At 51.5% G+C, this 6927-nt stretch overlaps 2 protein-coding genes across 3 annotated transcripts in view; both read right to left on the bottom strand.

Annotated features, from left to right (window-relative positions):
• The window catches only part of LOC116836048 (uncharacterized), a 616551-nt gene that overhangs the window by 115886 nt on the left and 493738 nt on the right, over nt 1-6927 (bottom strand). The window lies entirely within an intron of this gene.
• The window catches only part of LOC142047422 (uncharacterized), a 423729-nt gene that overhangs the window by 44416 nt on the left and 372386 nt on the right, over nt 1-6927 (bottom strand). The window lies entirely within an intron of this gene.

Here is a 6927-nt window from a genome sequence, read left to right as displayed (position 1 = left end):
TTTGAGGCAGGTCAAGTCTCCCAGCACCACTTTGAGATCTCAAATAAACCTTGCTGATTTCTCCCACTCGGTGTGTTTATTGGAGCTGAAGCAGTCCGGGCACGGACTACCACTGTTGTTTGCCTCAGCAGTCTATCTGCCCGCAACAGTTTTTGGCGTCCCCGGGTGGGCTTGAGGCTAAAATCTGCCTTGCCCGGACCACTCTCAGCGGCCGACAGATCGCAGCAACGACCGACGCTCAGCGCGCACCGGTGACTTCATCGGGGGCCTCGGCGAAGATGCGGTTTGATCGACCCCGGAGGGCACAACGGTGCAACGCGCTCTGATTGTGGAGAAACAGCTGTGGGCGACGGCGCAGAACCGGACCCTTGGATAAGGGCACGCAACGGTGCAAAACCGGTCCCTCTGATAAGGTAGGAACAATCCAGTTGTCTGGATTTTTTTGCTTGTTGGTATCTGCGGACGTCCAGTGTCACCCTAGGATATGGGGCAGGGACAGAGTACAGGCAGGCCACGGTGTACACCATTAGAATGCATTCTAGCCAATTGGGAAGTGTTTGGATCAGATCCACTAACTAAAAGCAAACTAAAAAGATTCTGTACAGTAGACTGGCCTCTTTATCTACTGGAAGGTCAGGAGAAATGGCCTCCGGAAGGATCACTTAATTACAACACGATCCTTCAGTTATCTCTGTTTTGTCAGCGTACGGGTAAATGGAATGAACTTATGTATGCACAGTTGTTTAGGTTGTTAAGAGAGAGATCAGATATTTTGCAAAAGTGTAATCTGACTCCAGCAGGTCCGGTAGTTGTTACTGGTATTCCCCAGAACTCCCCTCCGATTGTAATGACAGATCCGGTGTCCCCTTCGGCTGTTACACCCCCACCGTATAATGAGAAGGTGCCTAAAGCCCCAGGGAATGCCCCCCCCGGTGGGACTCTATCCGTTGGTCACAAGTACCAGGATAGCACGCATGGCAGATGGAGATAAAGACCAGGCTACTATCCTGCAAGTTTATAACCATGTCCCTTTTAACCCTGTGGAACTGGCAGCCTTTAAAACACAGGCTGGGGAATTTTCAACGAACCCAAACCGGTTTATCTCAGTTTTTGAGGGGTGCCTAGCTAGTCATAAGCCTGACTGGAATGACTGTCAAGTCCTTCTAAGAACCCTGTTGTCTGAGGTGGAGCGAAATCAGGTTATATCTAAGGCAAGGGAGGAAGCACAGCTAAGACATGAGCGGAACCTAATGGCCCCCCCTCCTGATGCAGCAGTCCCTCGGGCTGATCCCAGGTGGGACCCTAATGACCCCCCGCAACTCACCCTCCTCTCTTCCTATAAGGAATTGCTTTTACATGGTCTCCGGCACTCAGTGGTTAGACACAATAACTGGGCTAAGCCCTATGAAATTGTGCAGGAGCCAAAGGAAAGTCTGGTTGCCTTTTTGCAGCGTATTCGGGATACAATCAGGCAACATACTAATGCAAACCCCGATCAGGCAACTGAGGCAATTATTAAGGCATCTTTACTAGCCGTGCAGCCCCTGATATTAAAAGGAAGTTACAGAAAAAGGAGGACTTAATGGCATGACCTGGCACAAATCTCTGGAAACTGCAAACAGGGCTTACAGCCTCAGAGAGGGAGAAAAGGAAAGGAGACAAGTAAAAATAATGGTTGCAGCAGTACAGGCGGGTGGCAAGAAGAGGTTTCAGGAAAACGGTAGGGGCCAGGGAATGAGAGGCCGTGGGCGTGGACGACCTGGTTCGCAGGAACGGCATCTGGGTCGCAACCAGTGTGCTATATACCGAAAGGAGGGACACTGGAAAAAATGAGTGCCCTGAAAGGGAAGGTACCCCTATGATGGCAGCAGAAAATCAAGACTAGGGGTGTCAGGGGAGACGGACCATCCTGCCCCCGGAACCCCGAGTAAAAATGCGGGTGGGAAACTCAGAAATAGACTTTCTAATAGACTCTGGAGCAGCACGAACTGCTGTAAACCAACCCCTTCAGCTGCCAGTGGCAGATTCTCTCACAGTAATGGGTGCTACAGGAAAAGGAGCTAAGTGTCCAGTGTATGCCCCAGCGGAATGCGCCTTGGGAAACAGAACTATATCTCACAAGCTGGTCTACCTCCCTGATTGCCCAACACCCCTGCTAGGACGGGATCTGCTTTGTCACTTAGGAGCCACCCTGCATTTTACCCAAGATGAAATCACCCTCACCTTACCTCCCGAGAATGCCTGGGTAATGGCTCTTGCAGTTAAGCCATCAGCTATGCAAGCCCCAGAGTGGAGCCAGTGGGAGGACCGGGTGTACCCCCTCGTTTGGGTATCAGGGGTCCCGGGAAAGGCCACCCATCAAACCCCCATTGAGGTTCAGCTCCTGCCAGGAAAGGGTCCGGTGCGAATCAAGCAGTATCCAATCAAGAGGGAAGCCAGAGAGGGTCTGCAGGGAACAATAGACCGATTTCTACAGTGTGGTGTGCTCCGAGAATGTCAGTCAGCCTGGAACACCCCCATCCTGCCTGTGCAGAAGCCTGATGGCACGTACCGGTTAGTGCAAGACCTGAGGGCAGTAAATGAACGAGTTAAAACTCTGCACCCTCTGGTCCCGAACCCCTATACATTGTTGGCTTCTGTGGGGGGACAGTCCACCCATTTTTCAGTTCTTGATTTAAAGGTCACTTTCTTCACAATTCCAGTTGATACTGCATCTCAGGAGATTTTCTCCTTCGAATGGGAGGACAGAAAAAGGGTTAAAAAGCAGCTTTGCTGGACAGTGCTAGCCCAGGGGTTAAAAACTCCCCCACCCTTTTCGGTCAGGCCCTGGCTAAAGATTTGGAGGAGTGGAACAATGAGGACCAAGTTCTCCTCTTGCAATATGTGGATGACCTGTAAATTGCTGCTGTGGGTCTCACCCCGTGCCTTAAAGCAACTGTGAGCCTTTTGAACTTTGTTGGACTCCGGGGATATCGGGTTGCAAAAAGTAAAGCTCAAATTGCTCTCACAGAAGTGCAGTACTTAGGATTTCACCTAAGGCAGGGAGAGCGTCAGCTTTCACACGAAAAAAAAAGGAAGCTATCTGTCAAGTGCCTGTCCACACAATCGTAAACGGCTCAGGGCGTTTCTGGGAATGGCAGGCTTCTGCAGAATATGGATCCCTGAATTCGGACTGTGGGCGAAACCACTGTAAGTGTGTAAGGGAGCAGATCACGACCCCTTTAACTGGTCCCCAGAAGCTGACAGGGAATTGAAAATTCTAAAGAGGAAACTGATGGAGGCCCCAGCCCTGGGTCTGCCAGATCTCTCCAAACCGTTTCAGCTGTATGTGCATGAGAGGAAAGGGGTGGCTCTGGGAGTGCTTACTCAGTTGCTAGGCACCTGGAAATGTCCTGTGGCTTACTTTTTTCAAACAACTGGATCAGGTTGCCAAGGGGTGGCCGGCATGTTTACAGGCGGTAGCTGCAACTGCTCTAGTACCTGAGGAAGCTGAAAAGCTAACTTTGGGAGGGACTGTGAAAGTGTACACGCCGCACATGGTGCAATCCCTGCTGGATGCTAAGGGTGGTCTCTGGCTCACACAGGCTCGAGTGGCTCGGTATCAGGCTAAGCTTCTGGAAAATCCTGAAGTCACTCTGCAGGCTTGCCCCTCCCTTAACCCAGCCACCCTGTTGCCAGAAACAGAGGAGCAGGAACATGACTGTTTAGATGTCATAGATGCCCAATACTCCAGCCGCCCAGACTTAAAAGATCAGCCACTCCCAAATGCAGATTATGAGTGGTATACCGATGGCAGTAGCGCTGTTACAAACGGACAAAGAGGGCAGGCTATGCTGTTGTAACTCTCCATGAGACGGTGGAAGCAGAGAGTTTTCCTGTCGGGACATCAGCCCAGCTGGCTGAGTTAGTAGCCTTAACCCACGCGCTTGAACTGTCAAAAGGAAAAAGAGTTAACATCTTTACTGATTCCAGATATGCTTTGGAGTGTGCTGCACGCTCATGCAGGTCTGTGGAAGCAGAGGGGAATGCTGACAGCCCAAGGATCTCCGGTGAAGCATGGGACGCAGATTCTCCGGCTTCTAGAAGCAGTGCAGCTCTCCTCGGCGGTAGCAGTGATACACTGCAAGGCTCATCAAAAAGAAGACCATGATGTCAACAAAGGCAATGCCAGAGTGGATAGGGAAACCAAGCGAGCTGCTACCCTGGAACCACTGGAAACTGAGGATGCCCAGATGCATGCCCTCATCCCATCAGTAGGGGAACTCCCAGCCCCTCAATACTCACATGAGGAAAGGAACCTGGCCAACACACTTGGGCTCCAGGAAAAGGAGGGATGGCTTTCACTCCACAGAAGGAAAGATCCTCCTACCAAAGAGCCTAATGCGACTAGTGCTGCAAAGACTACATCAAACCACTCATGCTGGCAGAGTGTCTCTAACCCAGCTCGTGAATAAGTATTTCCTGACCTCTGGACTCAGGCTTCTGGTCTCCCAGATACAGGCCGAATGCTTAATCTGCCAAAAGAACAACCCCAGACCAGGACTTTCAGTGCCACCTGCTACCCTGGAACCCACCCCAGGTCCAGGAATGGTTTGGCAAATAGATTTTACTGAGTTCCCTCGGACTCAAGGGTACAGATACCTCTCGTCTTAGTGGACCGATTCAGCGGATGGCCCGAAGCCTTCCCATGCAGAAACAATACTGCCAGGACAGTGGCTTTGAAGTTTGTCAAGGAAATCATTCCTCGATTCGGACTTCCCCAGTGGATGGAATCTGACAATGGACCACACTTCACATCGAAGATCATTCAGAATATCTCAGATGTCTTACAGATCACCTGGAAGCTCACACTCCATGGCGACCGCAGGCCAGTGGAGTGGTGGAACGCACCAAGCAGACACTCAAGCGACATCTCTCAAAGGTCTGCCAGGAGGCATCTCTTCGGTGGCCTGATGCTTTGCCCCTTGTTTTTTTACTCCGTGTCCGTGCTCTCCTAAGGGTAGATTAGGACTTAGTCCCTTCGAGATTATGTTTGGAAGGCATGGCCTATGAATGGTACACCGGTTCTGTTAGGAGAGTGGGAAGTGGGATGTGGTTTCTTGTCCAGTACATGTGCTCTCTGTCTGCTGTTCTCTGTTCTCTTCACAGATACACTAAAGACTTGCAGCCTCTCCCGCTGGACGAGCCTATCCACTCCCTGCAGCCAGGTGACTCCGTCCTCGTTCGCACCTGGAAGGACGAGCCTCTCCAAGAGAAGTGGAAGGGACCCCACACCGTCCTGCTGACCTCCCACACGGCGGCCAAGGTTGAGGGACACAAGAACTGGATCCACCACTCCAGACTGAAAAGAGTGCCCGCTCCTGAGCAGTGGACCGTCCAGCCAGCACCAGAGACTGCCAGTGATGATCTGGGACTTAAACTGCTGCTTAAAAGACATAAGGGCCAAGCCTCACCCTCACCAGTTCCTTAGGCCCTTATATGGGTGGAAGCCTTTTAGTGTGGTCTCACATCCCACCTGTTTGTCAACCACACTATTGCTCTCTTCACCAGCGGTGGGCGGTGCACATAGTGGTACACACAGCGGCCCCAGCCTAAGGGTTTGCGGGTTCTTATCACTCTGCTTACCCCCTGTGGGTCCCACCTGGGTACAGGTTCATGGGCAGCCCCGCTATTATTTCCACCCTGACAGTGCGGAATAGTAAATGCAGTGTTTCCCCTTTGGGAGCCCCAATTCCCTTCCCCGGGAAAACTCTGAAATCTGGTTACGTTTGTTTTCAGAGGGCCAGCCTAACTTGTTGGCCTGGTCCCTCCTGTTCTTGATTTGCCTGCTATTGGTAATTGTTATATTGTGGATATTTGGGGAATTGTAGTTGTTAGACGCTAAGGTCACCTGCTTGATATAGGTCCAAGTCCAAGGTCTACCAAGATGTTACTTTTTACCATAGGGGCACTTCTTTTGTTGATCCCCGCCTCCTTCGCAGCCCATGCGGGGTGGGGAAGAAGTCCCACTAACCTGGAAACAAACACCTATGAGGCCTTAAAGATTTCCTTTGCCCAGGAGTTTAACTTTTCTAACTGCTGGATATGCTCCCAAATCCCGCACCACGCGGCAGGATTGCCATGGAGAGCGGTTCCCCAAAATTGGTCGGATATTTGCCAGGTATGGCTGAGCATTAATGGCTCTCAATATCCCCCACCAATCCCAAAAATCGCCCCTGGATGGCCTACTCGAACCGCAAACTGTTCCAAGGAAGCCCAGTTTAGCCTCACTAATTATCCTTGGGAGCCCATCTGGAATGGCGAGGTTACCCCTCAGCCCATTAGCCTTCGTGCCGTTCCCCCTGGCCTCCTCTGCTGTGCTCAAAATAGGACGGCCAACCACACATGGTTTGCAGGTAACAGCACCTGTCAATATTATTTAACCCCGACCGCTAACGTGTCTATTCCAGTTTATAACAGCTCTGGACAGGATTCTGGGGAGGGGTTTATATATTGGACCTCTGCAAAGGCTGCACAGATGGCTCGGGGAGATAATGGATTATTGGGCAATGGCCTGCTCTATTACATATGTGGCCAGAATCCCTATAAGTGGCTCCCTCATGGGTGGTATGGAAGCTGTTACCAGGGATTCCTTGCCCCTCTGCTGCGGGTCCTGGCCCAAGCCCCGTATGGCCGCCACAGGCAGCGCAGGTCTCTGTATGCCACCCCAGAGCCCATTAACGAGGGAGACAGGCTTGGTATGGTCCTCCTTCCATCATATGGGGTGGGACGACTGGCCCAACTTTATAGAAGGCTTTCTGTGTTCCTCACCAAGTTTGCCAATGACACCCTGGCTATAGAAAAAGGCATCAGCTCTGAGCTTTATCAGCTCCGGTTACTATCCCTGCAAAACCGCCAGGCCCTAGATTATGTTCTGGCTTCACAGGG

The sequence above is a fragment of the Chelonoidis abingdonii genome, chromosome 11 (genome assembly GCF_003597395.2).
Source record: "Chelonoidis abingdonii isolate Lonesome George chromosome 11, CheloAbing_2.0, whole genome shotgun sequence".
Classification (NCBI taxonomy): Eukaryota; Metazoa; Chordata; order Testudines; family Testudinidae; genus Chelonoidis; species Chelonoidis abingdonii.
This window is presented reverse-complemented; position numbering and strand designations above follow the sequence as displayed.